The sequence below is a fragment of the Leptonychotes weddellii genome, chromosome 1 (genome assembly GCF_054177405.1).
Source record: "Leptonychotes weddellii isolate Sample4059 chromosome 1, ASM5417740v2, whole genome shotgun sequence".
NCBI lineage: Eukaryota > Metazoa > Chordata > Mammalia > Carnivora > Phocidae > Leptonychotes > Leptonychotes weddellii.
The window spans coordinates 105,439,254-105,458,890 of record NC_138369.1 but is presented as its reverse complement, the minus strand read 5'-3'; the positions used below and the strand labels follow the sequence as shown (position 1 = coordinate 105,458,890).

Genomic DNA, 19,637 nt, shown 5'->3' with positions numbered 1-19,637 from the left:
CACTTCACATATGAAATGCCCCTCTTAAAATCTTCAGTGGCATTACATATCTGAGGGGTTGTGATCCAAACTATTTAGCTTGGCAATAATGAGTGGCTTAGCATTAATCTACAGTTTTATTTGTCACAATTCCCAAGTCCAACTCCCCATCATGACCTCATTCTTATGCCCCTGTTAATGTGTTTCTGAGAACACTGTTCGTCATATTATAATGATTTGTTTTCCTGTCTCTGTAACTGGAATATAAGCTTTTCAATAGTAGAGCTACATATTTCTTACACAGGTCAGAAACAGTTAATCGATACATATGTGTATAATGAGCAAAACTTTAAATGAAGAGAATCTTTAAGCTCACACTTTTTGTAGGAAGACTGTTTACTCAGCATACTGACCAAGTTTAAACACTAAAAAGTATAAATCCCTTTTAGAAATATGACATCAACTACATTTTTCATAGACAAGAAAATTTGTACACTTTAAAGAAACAGCATTGCCCAGTGGTTGAAAGGACAAACTGGAGAGCTAGACTGCTTGAGTCCACACCCTGGCTCCGTCATCTACTACATGTATGATCTCAGCTAAGTATCTTGACCACACCTTACCTACAGGGGGTGTCATCTCTAACAGGGGACTACTCATGGCACTCACCTTACAGGATTGTTGTATTAAATGAGCCAACATGCATAAAACACTTAGGACAACATCTAGCATGGATCATATAAGCCTCAATGGTATAGATTATTCTCCTCTAAGGTTGTCATATTCGCAATATCAGGCCATTCTCGTGCAGCCTTTTTTAAATTACATCTTATGTTTACTAACACTGGCCATGCAAAGCATAATTGGAAGGGTTTGTTAGTAAAAGCACTTTTAAAGTTGCTGTTTTCAAATCAGTGCCAGGGCAGTAAATTTTCTGCGTGGATCCCAAAGAGTAGAATGCCCCTTTAGTAGGCTCACAAGATGTCAGATAGTTATTGCTTCACTTTCCTCATAAATGGTCTACCCGTCCCTTCACTGCACTTGTCCCAATTCCTGTCAATACTGCCATATCTTTCTGCCAAGTTATGTAAAGCAGGATGCAGTCACCTTAATACGAACTTGCTAGAACCTTTTTGAGGGCTTAAGGCTCTAATGCAATGCATCTTTATGTGGCAAACAAAATGACACTTGATTTTATACTGTCAGCTCATGCTAAGAACACATACCAATTTATCTCCATAATATAATGTGCTCCATTTCATATGATTGCCTAACAATTCTCATTTAGGACTGCAGATTAATAAGTGTGTTCAATTAATGATTTTGCATTTTTTCCAAATTAAATCTCCTTCCCACACTAATTTTATAATTCAATTAAAATAAGCCATCAAGTTTTCTTAGCATGATTTGCTCTTTATAAACCCCCTGCCATTTTTTCTCCATTGTCATTGTTTTAGTAGGCCTCTGCTGAAATGAAGCTGTGGATAAAAAGAAAATGTTTTCTAAACTTCCTATATTACTTTGCCAGGGCTGCTGTAACAAAGTACCACAAATTGAGAGGCTTAAGCCTCGGAATTTTATTGTCTCACAGTTCTGGAAGCTAGAATTCTGAGATCAAGTTGTCAGCAGGATTGCTTCCTTTTGAGGGCTGTAAGAAAAACTCTTTCCCCTGCCCCTCTTCTAGCTTCTAGTAGTTTACTAGCAGTCGTCGGCTTTTCTTTACTTGTAGATGCACCAGCCTCATCATCTTCCCATGATATTCTTCCTATGTGCATACCTCTGTGCCCAAATTTCCCCTTTTTATGAGGATACCAGTCATATTGGATTAGGGGACGGCCATATTCCAGTACAATCGTACCTTAACTAATTACATCTGCAACATCCATATTTCCAAATAAAGTCATTCTGAACTACTGGGGGTTAGGATTGCAACATATGAATTGGCAGGGGACACATATACCAACCTACACCACTTCCCAGATTCAAAATGCTCTTGTAGACAAGTCATTTTGAAAATCCACTGGTCCAGGGCACCTGGGTGGCTCAGTTAGTTAAGCGACTGCCTTTGGCTCAGGTCATGATCCTGAAGTCCCAGGATCAAGTCCCACATTGGACTCCCTGCTCAGTGGGGAGTCTGCTTCTCCCTCTGACCCTCCCCCCTCTCAGGTGCTCTCTCTCTCTCTCTCTAATTCTCTCTCTCTCAAATAAATAAATAAGATCTTTAAAAAAAAAAAGAAAAGAAAATCCTTTGGTCCAAACTCCTATTCACATAGAACAAATATATCATGTAGAATGCTCACTGGACTCCTTGAGAAAAATACTGGTTCACTCTAAATCATACCTATGACCCAACACCTAAGGTTTGCTCAGATTTCCCATAAGATAGGAAGCAAAGCAGCAATACGACCCTTTTCCTTTTCACCTTGTGCACTTCCTCTAAAAATTCTCAGAGAATTTGGGCACCTGGGTGGCTCAGTCAGTTAAACGTCTGACTCTCGATTTCAGCTCAGGTCATGATCTCAGGGTTGTGAGATCAAGCCCTGCGTCAGGCTCTGCACTAGGTGTGGAGCCTGCTTAAGATTGTCTCTCTCCCTCTCCCTCTGCCCCTCCCTGTTCCTTCTCAAACAACAACAACAAAAAAAAACAAAACAAAACTCAGAGAATTTGCAGTCAACCAAAGGAAGTAATGCTTGGATAACGTTTTCCAAATTACAGATCTCATGCATTATCTCATGGGACTCTCACAAAGAACAACCTAGCAGACAGGGCATTACGTCAAGTATTTTTATAAAGGGACCATGACTTGAAAGTTAAGCTTACAGGCTCTGAAGCCAGAACACATGGACATGGATCCCTTATCTCCTTCTTCCCAGTTGTTTGAACTTGGACAAGTTGGTATCCCTCCGTCAGGTACAAAAATGGGGCAAATAAGAGTACTCACATCATCAACTTGTAAGGATTAATAATTTAATCCATATAAATTGTTTAGAATGGTGTCTGGTATATGAAAGGTGTTCAGGAAAATGTGAGTTATTATTTTACAAATGATGACATTAAGGCTCAGGGATACAAAATGACTTCTTCAAGAAAAGAAGACAGTGATGAGACCCAACCTCAACTCCAGAACTTCTGTGGGCCTTCCATGCCACCAGACAGCATTCCAGCAACACTTCCTCTTTAAAGTGCATAAACCTCACACTTTGACGTAATGGAGACATTGGGAACTCTGATATAGGAGTAGAGAAACACCGAACACTGTTGTATGCTCAAGAAATCCCAAATGCTTGGGGCACTTGGGTGGCTCAATCGGTTAAGCATCTGACTCTTGATTTTGGCTCAGGTCATGATCTCAGGGTCCTGAGGATCCAGCCTCACACTGGGCTCCATGCCCAGCAGGGAGTCTGCTTGAGATTCTCTCTCTCCCTCTTCCTTTGCCCCTCCCCACTCCTTGTGCACATGTGCTCTTTTTCTCTCTCTCCCCCTCCCTCCCTCAAAAACAAATAAATAAATCTTAAAAAAAAAAAAAGAAAGAAAGAAAGAAAGAAAGAAAGAAAGAAAGAAAGAAAGAAAGAAAGAAAGAAAGAAAGAAAAGAAATCCCAACTGCTGGCCTGCCTGCTCAGAACCTAAATTTAGGGAAGGAAAAGTCCCTGCAGAACCCCATCAGTTAGCCACTTGTGCAGACAGTTCTGAAATAGCTGGTTTGGCTAGACCAAGAAAAGCTAAGGAACTGCTGCCCTAAACCTAAACAAAGCCCATGTTTTGCCACATCCCACACACATCTCTTATTGCAGCCAAGAGAACTACTTGTATTATTATTATTATTTCTTAAATTTGCTGTGCTTTTCATGTCTCTGGGAAATATTCCATATCCTATGTCCAATTTCATATTACTGTTCTGTTTATCTTTAAGAATCAGTTGTATTTTATATTTTCAACTCTTCTGAGAAAACTTCCCTCATTGTCTGGCATGATATAGATGGACCCTCCCCCTGTCTTCTTTTAGGACAGAATCATACTCCATCATAGCACTTGTGAGTTACATTATAATCCCTGATTTCCTGGTCTCTATTCCCCACCACACTAAGGATACCATATTTGTTTTGGTATCTGCAGTATCTTACACAGAACATGGTATATAAAATTTACTAACTGGAAGATTGACTAGAAGAATTAATTAATTCATTAATTAATATATGAATAAAAGAGACAAGAAGAGCTCAGAGTCCTAGCATCCAACCATTAGGCACATTATAATTTAACTTAACTTCTGACCAGAGACAGGGAAGATGGAATAAGTGATGAGGAGAAAAGGTGTGACTTTGTGTGTGATATTAATCAGTAAATGAAACTCCAAGTTGTTCTTCCTGGATCCATAGAATTAAAAAAAGAGAGAAAATTCCACCACCATCTATCTAGCCTGATTTGCATGTGTTCAAATCTTCAAAGTATTTCCTTTGATTCCTTTAATCAAAGCTATTTTAGAAAGCTCTTCATTACTTCCTAATTGTCCAAATTCATTTTCTTCATTTTTCCTTATTAGAGGCAGATTTTTCAAATGAGTTAAGTAGATCAGTAATTTTAGAATCATTATTAACTTCAAGCATTTCTCTCAGTTATTAGCATGTCCCTTCTCTCTCCAGGACTAGATTATTTTCTCCATTTTTAATAGTCCGTCTGGTTCATTTTCTAGACTTTTTTTTCCCCATACATCTCTACTAAAGTCAACATTACCCTATCTTAAGACCAATCCATGCTTACAATAACCCTGATCCTAGAAACTTTAATTTATCATATCTCTGGTTTGGGATGAAGATACAAGTGATTCCCTATTCTGTTAACATGTCAAAAAATAAGTAAATAATTAGCATTTATCTAGATTTTAATGCATCCCAACCAAATAAGTTGGTAAAGTCATTACCATGGCCCACAAAACATTTTACAAATAATTTAAATGAATATTTTGATCCTTAAATATATTAAAATAAAAAATACACATATTCGTTGACCCTAACAATCCCATTTCTGGAAATCTGTATCACAGAAATAAAAGCACCAATTATTGTGCCAAAACTTGGAAACAAAATGAATGGCCATCAACAAACAGGTGGTTGAAAATGTATGGTACCTCTATACCATGAAATGTTATTTAGTTGTTTGTATATGAGTATATGAGTGCAGAGAAAGATACAAAAGAAGATTCAACAGGTTGTTACTGGGGAGGAGAGAAGAAGCTGGAAGGGAAGAGGGAGAAGAAAGGAGAAGGTAAAAAAAAAAAAAGAGGGACATTCATGGCAAACAGTATATAGGATATAATCTTCTTTATGTAAAATTGCATATATGTGTATGAATATTAATAAATAAACATAAAAGAATAACTTGAGGGCAATAAGACTGCATTTTTACTTTATTGTACATATGGTAATGTTTTATAATTTGATATTTTTCAAAATTTGAATTAATTTTTTATCATTTGAATTGTTTATATAATTTGAAAACATTAAAGTTCTTTTCACTGTGATATATATACTATATATAGAGAGAAAGACTAGTGTCAAGCAGACGAAGGATTATGTATTCAACCAACAGAATGCAAATCCAGCTGAATAAGAGATAGGTTATAGTCAGTACCACCAGACTATATTCAACCTGTTTGATAGGGTATATATCCTATCAACTATATTCCTTTAAAAAAAATTCTTTGCTGATTTTCATGTTTAATCCACTTCAAGACTCAGTTAATGTCATTCCTTCTTAATTGGGGTCTCCATTTGTTTACCCAAATATTTGATTTCTTAGGAAGTTTTCAAAATTCCTCCATGAAACCCTTTTACATTTACATACTTTGTGATACCTCATTTTGCTGGATAATTGTGATACCATGTAGGAGATATCTGAACTCTTACTTCAGGTGGTATGTCCCTCAGAATTCATCATTTTTCTTTTTAAATTCAACATAGCAGTTCTACAGTGAGAGAAGAAACATGTCAAAATCTAAAGATAAACACAATTGGACAATAATGCCAAAAAATGAAATGCAGACTTTGCAAAGGTATTTTGTATGGTTGGTCTCTCATGACTTCCAGAACTTTTTGGTATATCAACAAACATGTGGGAAAAAAATACACTGATTCTGCCTACATTTAAGATAATCTAGTATTCTCATCAACCCAAAATTGAAAAATAAAAAAATCTAACTTGAATTTCAGAAAGCATTTTAATTACTTTGGTATATAAAAGTTAAGAGATTAAAATATCAAAATATCCAAGTACTGATGTAGAAAACAAACAATAAATTAACCCAGGTGTAATTTCTAAGTCATTATCATTACCATATGTCTCTTTAATTACCTTTCTCCTCAGGGACTTGATGTTTTATAAGATTTGTTCTGCCAAAACGAATTAATAAAGTAATAATGAATTATTTTCTTTAATTCTTAATGAATCGATGACATGGGCAATTAGCTCATCACAGCTATTGATCAAGATGAGGAAACCAGCATTACAGATGTTATTGAAACAATTTATTTAAAGGAAAATAACTTATCATGTATCAATGTATAATTTCTGTTAGCTTCTGAAAACTGATGAGAACAGTTGAAGATATACACTAAAGCTCGAAGAGTACACTAACCCTTGTTTCAGAATCAATGTTCCATAGTGAAAGAATAAATTGGGGTTGAAAATCAGCTTCATGTTAATTCACAAATTTGTTGAAAAAAGAAGAAAAGAAAAAGAAAAGCAAACAGCCCAGAAAAGAGTATCAGGATTCATTTGCAAGAATAGCTTCAAGGTGACCCATGGAAAACGTGAGCCCTAACCTATGCCAAGAGAAGAGACAAATGGGTACCAGTGATGAGCTCTCAGCCACCTTCCAATTTCATTCACGAAGATTCAAGTGACGGATAAGGGAAGGCAAACTAACCAGCAAGAGATAATGACTACAATATTTTTGTTAGATTTTTACACCTATTTCTTTAACTTCTATAAGATAGATTTTATTTTGTTTTTTTCTTCCCTGAAAAGATAAATGCAGATGCAGTCACATTCTCTGAAGACTAGAATCAGATGATCAAGTCAAAACAAATCCTTTTGAAAGCACCCGATCTCATGGCAGATGCAGTAAAAGATAAATCATTGGCCATTTTGAAAATTTCCTGTACAAGAAATATTTCAAATGCACATGTCCAAAATTGACAGCTGATAGAGCTCTAACCTTGAAAATTAGGTTACCAAGTTTTGATACTTTGAGAATCAAGCAAGTTGGGTTTTTTGTATTGTTTTGTTTTTAATAAAGGGCACAAAAGTAGTAAACATCGCATCACATTGAATTTGTGCTAATCCCCACTTTGTTCATCCACAAACCGAAGACACCTCACAGAAAAATACTGTACAGGCACTTTCAAACCATTGCTCTGTTAAAGATTTAGCACCTGAGGTCAGAATGAGGTTTTCTTATTAAGCTGCCATTTCCTTTACAAAACAGACTATTTTGTACTTACTGCCACCCTTTGAACTCTTATAGTGAATAATTAAAACTAAACTGCAAAGCATATTTTGTGATGCTGAGTACACTGTAGGTTGTAGGTTTTTGCTTCGTGGCTCATTTTAAATGCTCACCCATCCCTGGAGGGATAACCCTGCCATTAGTCTGAATCGACAAAATTGGCTGCCTCCTAAAAGCAAAGCAGACAGCTCCAAATCATAATAAAATAGTCTTGTTGGCGACTCACCATATTGACAGTGGGGGCCTTGGAAACCCTCTGAACACTGGCACCGCTGGGCCTCATTGTCTGAGCACCTCCTTCCACTGAAACATGTCCCCACTGCAGAAACAGCTAAAACGAGTGTAGACAAGGAGTATGAGAGAACGAATGGAGTTGAAAGAGAAAAAGAAAATCCTCATTAGTAAGTCGCTAAAGTAAATACAACCTAGAAATTCCCACCAGCCCCTCCAAGGCAAGATCACACAATGTTTTCATCATAAGTTAAAGCCTTGCTGTTTAAAGCCATGTAGAACTCTGTACGTAGTATCATCCACATCTCCTAGAAGCTCATACAAATGCAGAATCTCAGACGCTACCCCAGACCTATTGAATCAGAACCCACATTTTAACTGGATACTAGGTGATTTGTATTCACTTTCAAGTTTGAGTAGCACTAGTCTAAAGAAATGCCATGGATAAGATGATCATGTGGCCAAAACAATCTAAAAGCCAAGTGAGAAACACTAATACTCACCAGAGGCAAAGGACTGTGACAGGTGTCATCTATAATATAAAGCAGTCATCTCAGTCGTTAATTTCCAGGGGTTTCTAGCATAGTTGAGATGACATTGTGGGCAGATGGTTTCACTGAGCTTAACTCAGCCAGCTGCAGTGGCCTCACAGAGCATGCAAATACACCTGACCCTTGGTGCACCACTCAACACTGAGCCTGCTTAACATGGGAAGCCTGCGGCAACTTCACTAAGATATTTCAAGAGCAGAAAGCACAGTGGGGGAGGAAGCAGGATGCCTACAAACTCCCTAGGGTACAGGATAGCAGGAGAGATGGATGGTGGTGCTGTTGTGCTGCATTGATTGCAACACACTGAAGCATTTTAAGTGACTTCGCAATAACCATAAACACATAGGGAAGGGAGTAGCTACACAGAGCCATTTCTCCTGGCAGGAATGAACTATATAATGCCACTATGCGGCTGCTTGAGTGCTGTCAAACATACTCCAAAGGTTCTGGAATGCCCTCACCAGCGGTTTGCAAAGGACTGCATACCTCATCTTAAAAAGTAAACTGCCTCCAGAGTTCTGCAATTAATCATGACAAGCACAAGTTGAGAAATCCCATTTAGATTTAGTACAGTGATTTCCCTCCAGACTTTTGAAATCAACTGTGGATTACAAATTTGATGATATGGAGAGGGGCAAACAGAAAAGGGAGATAAAAGTCAAGGTGTAACCTGTCTGGCTTTAAATAAACTGTCTTTTCAATAAAGAGACATAATATAAAGCAACAGTTCTATGGGTTCTGAGCGCTGACCTATCATTAGGAACGCTTAACAGAAAAGCTTTTTGTGCATTTTTTGCACATGTCAAGTGTGAATTTTCAGTCCAAAGGGTTGTTCTGAATCTGTGGTGATTCTAAAGATGCCTAAAACTTGACAGACATGGTATGATTGGAACCCCAAACAGGGAAACCATTACTTCTCATGACGGAGTGTTGGACAGGAGGAATGAAAACTTACAGCGTGGGCAGCCAGGTTCATGGTCCCACCGGCTCCGACCAGGGCAGCGCTTATAGATGGGCTGCACGCTGTATGCTTGTCTGTAGACGGTGTAGTTCCGGATCTTGTGAAATACAAGAATCTAGCTCAGTAATGCTTCCTCTTAAGGCAAAGCTGCTATCTTGAGACTATTAAAACATTGCCCCACCAACCCAAACCCAGCCCTTTATACACACACACAAATACATCATTTGTTTATGCTATATGTGTGTGTACGCAACAAGATTATGTAACCAAGATTCAAAGTAGGTATAGGGTTAACGAAAATCAAAAAAGATCCCATGCCCTGTGGTATAAACTATCCGAAGGTCACTCAAGCTGTCAAGAATGAAATCCAAAATGATGAAGAGAAGGAAATCCTGAAGATAATAAGGTACATACTTTTCAACTGAACATGGAAGTCCCCTCAGATATTGGTCCCAGTATAGTAGGCTTTCTTAGTAGTGGTAACATCACCCATAAAGGGATGACAGTTGGTTCTTGGGTGGGAGGGGTGAAAAAAAATCTTAGCTAATACAATGCTTTTTGGTCCTATAAAGGAGCACAGTATACAAATAAAAGTATATCTGTGGTATTAAAACTCACGGGGGAAGGGGACAATCACTAAAATAAAAAAATAAAAAGAGAGTTTACGAAAGCTCCTTAAGACGGCAATAATGAACACAAAGTTAAAAAGATTACACTCTCCAGTACTGTGACCTCTCAATAAACCAAAATACCAGATATCTCTAAACAGGCTAATTTTCTTCCCATCAAATCTATGTGATATATATTCTTTATCCCCAAAGTATTAACCTGTTTTCTTCCCTTCACATACCTCTCCTCATATCCCAGCCCAAGTGATCATTATTCAAGGCCAACTCCAAGTTCCACTCCCGCCAATCTTCCTTTCCCCAACATGACAATGTCTTTCTCCTCTCCCAAAAATGGAACTTACCAGACATGCCATTTTTTGACACAACTATTCACCATCTTGAAGTGTAACCTCATTTTTTTATATGTGTATGTCTGCAGTAGGGATATAAATACAGGTTTGTATACATATATATAAACAAGAGGGATATTAGTTTGGCAAAAATGCCAAACCTCTCTGAATACTGCCTCACCTCCAAACCCAGTGTCATAAATATTTATTGAACAACAACAACAACAACAACAACAAAAACATAGAAAACTACTAAGCTCTTGAGAATAAAAATATAAAACATGTTTTACTTATTCGTGTTTGTTTTCCCAAGCCTAAATGTCTATGTGGTGGCAGACTTTCTTTGGTTCAATCTAATATCAGCAATGATTAAACCCCATGGGGGAGAACAGAAAATCTAAATGAAAAGCCATTTTCAAAAACAAGTACTCTAAGGAACAAACATATTGAGTACCTACTGTGTACCAAGCATGGTGCCACATATATTAAATATGTTTTCAGTTAATCCTCATAGTTCCATGCATGGTATTATTTTTGTAATTTTACAGACTAAGGCACAAAGAAATGTAAGAACTTTGCCTAGGGCCAAACAGCTAGTAAGAACCAGGGGAAGTTTTCTGATTTAAACTTAAAAGTTTCTGAGTGCAGACCAAAAAAAAAAAAGACTATCTGAAGGTTAAACACACACACACTATATATATGTACATATTCACAATTATAGTCTTATTTTATTTAGTCCTATATTACCAGTGTTCTGCTATTTCTATACAGTGACAAATCCGGGTATTTATAAATGTCCCCAACTTTCCTTGACAATAGTAATAATAATGATAGTGATAGAGATGACGTGATAAATTCATTAACCTTAAACCATATTTTTTAACTTTAAATATCTTCAATTCAGACCCAGTTGATTCATTTACATAAAACTTAATCCATGAGCAACTATTTGCACTAAGAGGCACTCAGATGTTTTGTAAAACTATTATAACACTTTGATTTAAAAAAGTCCATATGAAGGCTTGACTCAGAAAGCACTGTACTGGCTTTTTCTCTCTTCTTCCAGCCTGCTGAGCTAATCCTAATTCAAAAGCCATAATAAAGTTAAAGAAGCTCTAGGTTTCAAAGTGTTACAAGAGAACCAAGGGCAGGTCAGAGAGTGGTTCACAACCTAGGATGCCCTGGATCCAAGTCGTGCTAAATTTAGCAAACCAACACAATATTCCTTGTTTCTCAGTCCTCTGATCTTTAGCTTTCAACAGTCTATCATGTCATGAGGTAAAATTAGTGGCATCTAACCCAAAATAACTCACACATAAATGAGGCCTAAAGTAAAGTAATGATATATCTTGTCTCTGAAGGAAAGTATATAATAACTCTGAAAGTTCCTGGTGGGTATATTTTATGCTCATTTACTTCATTATATAATTATTTTCTAAAACTTACTGGATGAAAACTTTAGATGCAGTTGAACCTTTAGGTTTTGATTTTTAGTAATCAAAAGGAAAGTGGAAGCACCCTTACCTTCTTTCATCACCCACATATCCTCTGAGGCCGGCACAGCCCTGCCTCCAGATCTGACAATGTGCGTGAATACCTGCACACACAGGTGTGGGAGTTTCACCACATTCAACTGCTGTTCTTCACAAACATTTGGCCTTGGGAAAAAAAAAAAAGAGTAGTAATGTGATAAAAGTAGCTTGTTTCTTTGTGTTTTATACATGAATCATTTATTCTTCCATTTTCCACAAAAGCTGGTGGTGACTTACATAAATACATAAAGTAAGAGAGAAAAATACAGTCAATATAAAAAAAAAATTAGGCCCAGGAAAAAGAATAATCAGAATAAATTTTAAAAACAAGGAGACATTTAGAAGATAAATATAAATGTCATAAGCTACCTTATGCTTAGAAAAACTGAGCTGTGAATTAAGTTCTGAGCTCCTTGGAAGCTAAAATTAAAAAAAGAAACAATTGCATGATTCTTATTTTTTCTTTTTTTTTTTTAAGATTTTATTTATACACTTGAGAGAGGAAAGAGAGAGCACAAACAGGGGGAGCAACAGAGGGAGAGGGAGAAGTAGACTCCTTGATGAGCAGGGAGTCCGATGCTTGATCCCGGGACTCCAGGATCATGACCTGAGCCAAAGGCAGAAGCTTAACTGACTGAGCCACCCAGGCGCCCCCAATTGTACGATTCTTAACATCCATGAAGAAAAGGCAATCCAATTTATCAAAAGAAGTTAAATGTTTCCAGGAAATTATTTCTGAACTATATTTTCCATCAGCATGTGTAATTCAGTTTCACACATAATGCTTGTTTAAGCACAAATGTTTTTCAACTGGCACTATTATATTAATATTTCCTCACAGAAAGTTTATATAAATTTACAGGATTTTAAACACATTAATTTTTAAATGTGTGGAGCTAGATAACACTGACAGCATGGAATGTCAGAGTTAAAAAAAAATTTTTTTTAAGATTTTATTTACTTATTTGAGAGAGAGGAAAGAGAACACACACATGTGGGAGTGCACAGAGGGAGGGAAGGGGAAAGGAACAGAATCTTAAGCAGACTCCGCAGAGCATGGAGCCCAACTCGGAGCTCAATCTCACAATCCTGAGATCATGACCTGAGCCAAAACCAAGAATGAGTCGCTTAACCAACTGAGCACCCAGGCACCCCTAAGATCTTTTTTAATTTGAGGAATGCTTTACTTAGTGATGAATGATTTACTACTCCATATCAACTGTTTTATATATGAAAACAATACCAACTATAAAAGCAAGTTGTCCCAACCACACTAAGACTTTTCATGCATTCAAAGTCATCTGAATTCCATGTGCTGACCTCACTGGGGTCAGGCTTTGATGTTCTTGCCTTCAGAAAACTCACCATCTAGCTAAGTCTCCATGCTCATAATCTGCTGAAAATCAAAATGATTTCTGATTCAGGAGTTCTAGTCAGCCCCTAGCTAATGCTGGGAACTTGTCCAGCAGCACAATAATGATACTGATAAGCACATCTAACAGTTCTGCCCACACTGGAATCAGTTATCCCACCCTGTACAGCTGCGGTCTCTTTCTGGTATCACTTCTTTCTGTGGTTCTAACCAAATCTCACCATCTGACTTCACTTATAGCCCAATTCTCACTTCCAGAGATATTTCTAAAAGGGGACTGTTTGAACTATTAACTTCACCTACATTGAACAAAATTCATGAGCTTGCATAGTTCATTTTAATGCTTTAAGTAAATACTGTACTAAAGCAATAAATATAAAAACTGCACATAAGTCGGGTATCCATAATGTCATCAAGAATTGGGTAGTGGCCTAAAGAAAACCTTACTTTTCAAAAATTCCATATCAGATATTCTGCCTATACCTACATCTTTATGTGGGCTTTCATGACTCCCAACCAGCTCTAGTTAGAATGAGCTCACCATGCCTTTGTTTTTTCCTAGTTTGAAATCTTATACCTTATCCAGCCTTGAATTCCATTCCACAACCTACCCTTCATCTATTATCCATCTATCCACCCACTCACCCACCCATCCATCCATCCATCCATCCATCCATCCAACAAATACTACGTGTGCAAGAAGCATTGCCCCACACAAGGATTTGAGTATCAGTAGTTATTTGGGAGATGCAGAAAACACTGGTAAGGAAGTAGTGAAGTGAGACAGGGAAAAAGAGTTAGCCAATAAAAAAAAAAAATGCATTATGGAGCCAGCCAATGCTTCAGATAACCAGAGCCCCAAATGGGTGACAGAGCTTGGGCATTTATATACTAATTCCTCTCAGTGATTATTTAAAGGCTATTTCCTCTACCATTTTAGGTGGAAGCTCAGGTAGGCAAAATCAGCTTCCAGAAGCCAAAGTAAGTCTTCAGGCAAAGAAATGCAAATGCTGGCATTGGGAGACCTGCCAAGTGTGCGGTAGTAAAGGAGAGGGGACATGGGTGCTGCACTGATGGTTTCAGCTGCAGGTGGTACAGAAAGAAAGTCCATATTCACTTTGCGTTGATACGATTGAAATAGAGAAGAGAGAGAAAGTAAAAGCACCTGAATAAATACAAAATGTGAAGTGCTAAGCTGGAAGCGATCGGGGAGCTGAAATACAGATGGGGAAGCTTACTAACATTTATTAATTAGGAAAAGCCTCATTGAGGAGATGACATTGTGACCTGAAAGGATGAGGAGAAGCCAGTCATCGAAGAGCCCCCAGGTGCTGTTCAGTCAGAAGAAACAGAACGAGCAGAGGCTCTAAAGGTGAAAAGGTTTGGCCTCCAGAGGATCTGAAAGAAGGCCAAATTGGCTCAAATGAGGAGAGGCTTGGTAGGGTAGACAGGGCCTTTCAGGCTGAAGAGTTTTTATTTTTTCCTCAGGACCTTGGAAGCCACAAAGCGGTTTTAGAATTCTGATTTCTAGCCTCCTTTCTCACAGCCAGGATCTGGGGTACCAACTGTAGCTCCCCTCCTTGACAGTGACTTAGGCTATATCTGCTCCTGGGCAATGTAAGTGACAGCCCAGCCCAATCCAGCCCAGCCCCAAATCCCAGGAATCTGCCACACTCCCCTCAGGGTCTTCCTGATTCCTACAAAGAAATAAGTCCTCCAGAGAAATCTGTACTTTCAGAGAAACCCAAAGCCAGCAGCACCAGTGAACATGGAAAGGCACAGAAAACATTTTATGCATCACAAGGAAATTGCATTTGACTAAACAAAGTTTCCAGGAAACTATCTGCAATCCAGATTGTCACCAAGAAATTTTTCTGATAACATCATAAGAAATGTTAATGTGACTTCAGAACTTCACATTATATTACTGAACCATAGTTAACAAGCAGAATAGTTTTGGTTAAGATGAGTTTTTATTTCAGGTTAACTCATGCTGGGGACTGTTTTAGTAAAACAGTATCATTCTTGACTCCCAAGTACATGTAGCTAAGTACAGTCAGCCACTTGGTTATCCTGCAGGTGTCCCCAGTTTAAAAAAAAAAATTAATCTTTCTTATCTATGAAAGCTATAAATGCTACTGGTAAAAAAGCCTCAATAATGGATAAATATAGAAGGTCAAAAGTGCCCCCAAGATGCTCCCGGATACAACCACTGCTAACAATCTGATGTATTCATACACAATACTTTTTAGGAGTGCATAAACATTTTTGCATAAATGGGATTACATTTACTTACTATTGTTTAAATTGTGCAGCAAGTATTTTTTTAAGTTAGCAAATAACATGGTATGATTTTTTTTTCATTTTGAAAAATATAGAATTACTTTAACCCTTTTGTTTTTTTCCAGTATATGGACTTATCAGAATAATATATCAGAATTAATTTAACCAACATCATGTTGATTGACATTTAACTGTTTGTAATAGTTTGTAACTATAAATAACTTGGATGTCAGCCCCCTATGTAAAGAACTGAATTACAGATTTTTTTCTTCTTAGATTTTTTTATGAAATATTAGTTTCCTCTGTGTCCCCTTAGCTCTTTTTTTAGCCTTTCTCCTATATGTGTTACACTCTCTCAAGCATCAGGTTATCAGACTATTTTGAAGCATGAGGCACCAGAAGTTGATTGGAAGCTATGAATGATAGGAAGGACTTATAATTGCTGGGCTCACCGGCAGGTGATTAGGGGTGATTTTTTTTTTTTTTTTTTGAGAAGCTCTTAGATGTCAATGTATAAAAATCTGATTTCTAGAGCCATTTTTTTTTTTTCCAGAAAAGTATCCTAATCTCCTGCCTGGGAAAGCAGACAATTGTGGGCTGAGTGGGAGTTGAGCAGGACTATCTGTGCAGCCCTGCAATTTGGAGGAGGGGGCCTGGGGATTTCACCAACTTTACGTACAGTCTTTCATATAACTCTCTGCATCCTGCCCCACACATCTCCCCTGTGCATTCCTTGCCTTCACTCTAAATGCTAAATGTTGAACCTCTCCAGGGTTGCATGTGAAGGGACCAACAACCAGCCAGAATGGTATAAAGATTACATCAAACTGAAAATATCTGAGCTACAGAGACAGAATGAAACCTTATCTGAACTTTCACTGTGCAACTCAAGCAGAGATTTAAAAGAGTCATCTGCTACCTCCATCCCATCCCACAAACACCACTCCAGGGAAGTCTCCAATCAGGGAGACTGAGCTTGGGCTCTGGGACATTTCAAAGCAAATTTATGTAAACAAACCACATCAGAACCTTCCATCCTTTGAAGCCCTAACCCCTTGTCCTTTATTAAGTTGGTATAAAAATCCTTATCCCTAGCTGTTCAGAGAGCTACTCCCTACAGAATACTCCTACATGTATGAGTAATAAATTTTTCTCCTATTAACCTTTCTGTTGTCAGTTAATTTGCAGGCCCTCAAACACTTGACCTAAGTTGGTAGAGGAAAAGATTTTCCTCCCAGTAGTTTCTGCAGCAAGGATGGGATGGCTCTAGGGATCTCTGACCAAGCTGGACAAAAATAAGCTTTCTTACCAGTCAGATCCCAGGTCTCTGTTTGGGGTCCAGTTGGGCAAAGGTGGTAAGAGCCTCTCATCTTTTCAAAAAGGAATTTTCCAAAATTTAGTTTTATAGGAGAAAACATTTTGGTTAAAACTAATCTAGTTCTCTGGGTATTGGGACTCTTGGTTTGGATCTCTCAGGATAGCCATTGTGTTCTGTTTGTCACTGTCTTTTGTGCTACTGTTTTGTGTTGTGCCATCTAAAAATGTTGCTTGTCATAAGAACGAGAATCATAGGATAGAACACAGGTGTAGGTCCCATAAGCCTGTTATTCAAGCCAGCCTCACACAGACTGGTGACTTTGCAGTTCTCACCAGACTAATGTCTGCTTGGGACAAATTTAGTTGGTCACCAATAAAACCAGATGTGTTTCTCCTTCAGTCTCACTTTTGTGTCCTGAGAGCTTGGCTGGGAACCAGAGAGAGCACACTCTCTGATTTTCTGCCTGCCAGTGGGTACAAAGTGTCAGGTCTGTGCTCAGAGGTGGCCAGCCATTAGGTTGGGGCCTGAGATAGGATGTGCACAAGCAAAATTCTCGGCCAACCATTGCCATGTCTTGGGAAGGCCATCTAGGTCTAAATACTAAAGGGTCTCAGACCGTAAGGACCCTTGTCATCTCTTTCCCCATTGCCCTTATAGTGCTGAGACTTCCCATCTCAGTATTGCCTTGCTGGTATCACAGCTGAGCAGTTCTGTGACTAGAGGTGCCTTGATTGTGGGAGAGTTGGAACTAACCATTCTGTCTGCCAATGGCAACTTCCACCAATGGAAACTTGGTTTCCTTCTTTTCAGCTATAGTTGGGAGTGATTTTGAATTATGGGAGTTGCATCTTATGCACCCTCTTCAGAGATGCCTGCTGCACTCATGACTAAGCCATAAAACCACTTATTAATGTGAGTCACATTTGGAATGGGGATACCTAGGCAGATCCTAAACACCAATGGCTAGATGAGGGATTCTTTGATTTAGAAAAACTTTTCATATTTAAAAGATTTTTAGAGAGCTTTCATCCTGAACAAATGATACCTATAAGAATACCAAATTGAAATGAACATAAAAAATATCATAGTTAGCCTAAAATACTCCCTTTACAAAATTAAAAAGCAGAAATTATTCAAACTTTAGGCTCCTTACCCCCATCAGAGGTTCTCAAAGAACCCCCAAAAGCAACCATCTGAGGTTGATAAGGAGGAAAAGGAGGCTGATTGGAACAGACTGAATATTTTAGCCATTCAGATAAATCTGGAGACACACAGATGGCTGCGTGATGTCTCTCCAATTCTTCACCCAAATTTTTGTCTACAGCCTCCATAAGATATGTCAGGGCAAAAGAAAATCTTTAAAAAATCTTCTCTGTAAATATTGGTAGAAAGCTTTTGCTCTCATATTGAACATATAACAACTTCTTCCATCTGCCAGAAACACAATTAGGATAAAAATACAAAGTGGGGCAAAGACATGAACCAACTCTTACATAAACTAGTGAATTTTGCATTTCCGTGTATGCCTAACTCATGACTAAAATTTTAGAGTGAAAGCCCCAAGAGCTCTATTTGCATCTATCTTTATGTTTATGTTTGTTATATTTTTTCCTACCTCTGGAGGTATTACCAAATTAATTTATAAAATCCCTTAAAAGAGCTCTATTCTAATTGGCTTAGAGAAAAATAAGCTCTTACAGAAATTAAATATCCCTAAATCTCCCAGAAGTACAGGAACTAACCCAAATGTTTTTCAGATGTGTGTGATTTGGGTAAATCTCTGGTAAATAAGACTAGTATAATATTATTGTTGGTTTAATAAAAATGTTTATGTCTTCTCATTTATCAGCATTAAGTACAATACAAGCATAAATTTTATTTTACCTGGGTTTGCTAGTCAAATAAGCTAATATTGTATCTACTAAATATTTCAAATTATAAAAATAATCAATTTGATTTTAATCAAATTGAGTCATTATTTTGAAAATTTTATTTCAATAATAATGACATTTTATAATGTCTGCCTAAAGATAGTTACTATCATCTTTTTGCTAAAGATGCTAAGTTAAGTAATAGATATTCATTAAATAGATATATTATTCCTAAATAAGATCAAATGCTGACACATTCATTATTACGCATAAGTTAGAGTATATATATACTTTGGCTTCTTACTTTTAAATGGTACAGAAAGGTTAAAGATATAGTCTATAAATAAACATAATCTTTTTTGCCACATTGAGAACTTGTACTATTAAGAAGCATATATCTTTAAAATTGTGAGATGGTATATTCATAAATTTTGCTAATCTGCTACAAAATGCTGGTACATGACATATAATTCATAATTATCTACTTCTAGTTTTCTCTGTAAAAGAGTCTTACCTTAGTCATCCAGGCTGTCATAACAAGAAACCACAGACTGGGCAGTTCAAGCAACAATTATTTTGTCACAGTTCTTGAGGCTGGAAATCCAACATCAAGGTGCCAGCAAGGCTAGTTTCTGGTGAGAAAGCTCTTCCTGACTTACAGACAGCTGCCTTCTCACAGTCTTCATATAGCCTTTCCTCTGTGTGCACGCACAGAGAGGTCTCTGGTAGCTCTTCCTCTTCTTAGAAGGACTTGGTTCTGTAAGATTAGGGTCTCACCTTAATAACCCCATTTAACCTGAATAACCTCCTTTATGACCCTATCTCCAAATACATTCACATTGAGAGTTAGGGTTTCAATATATGCATTTGAGGGGGCTCCACAACAGTTACTAATGATACTAAAAATTAGTAGATGAAAATACTATAAGTAATAAGGATGAAGAGAAACAACTTTATATTAAAAGTAGACAAGGAATTTAAGATGTGTTATTGCTAAAGGAAAAATAAGAGTAATTTTGTCCTAAAGTAAAATGACTGGTTGTTCCACAATGAAAAAGAAGAAAAGAATAGGATAA

The 19,637-nt window shown here is 37.5% G+C and overlaps 1 long non-coding RNA gene across 3 annotated transcripts in view; it reads right to left on the bottom strand.

The window, feature by feature from the left end:
* Window positions 1-19,637, bottom strand: part of LOC115943450 (uncharacterized) — a 509,154-nt gene that overhangs the window by 439,198 nt on the left and 50,319 nt on the right. For 2 of the 3 annotated variants that reach the window (XR_014148024.1, XR_014148026.1), the window contains exons 2-4: window positions 11,710-11,843; window positions 9,222-9,324; window positions 7,711-7,815 (exon numbers count right to left, since the gene is read on the bottom strand). This is a non-coding gene — a long non-coding RNA (uncharacterized LOC115943450). Of the gene's footprint in view, window positions 1-7,710; window positions 7,816-9,221; window positions 9,325-11,709; window positions 11,844-19,075; window positions 19,580-19,637 lie in introns of those variants that run through there. The other variant, XR_014148027.1, reaches the window with a different exon arrangement.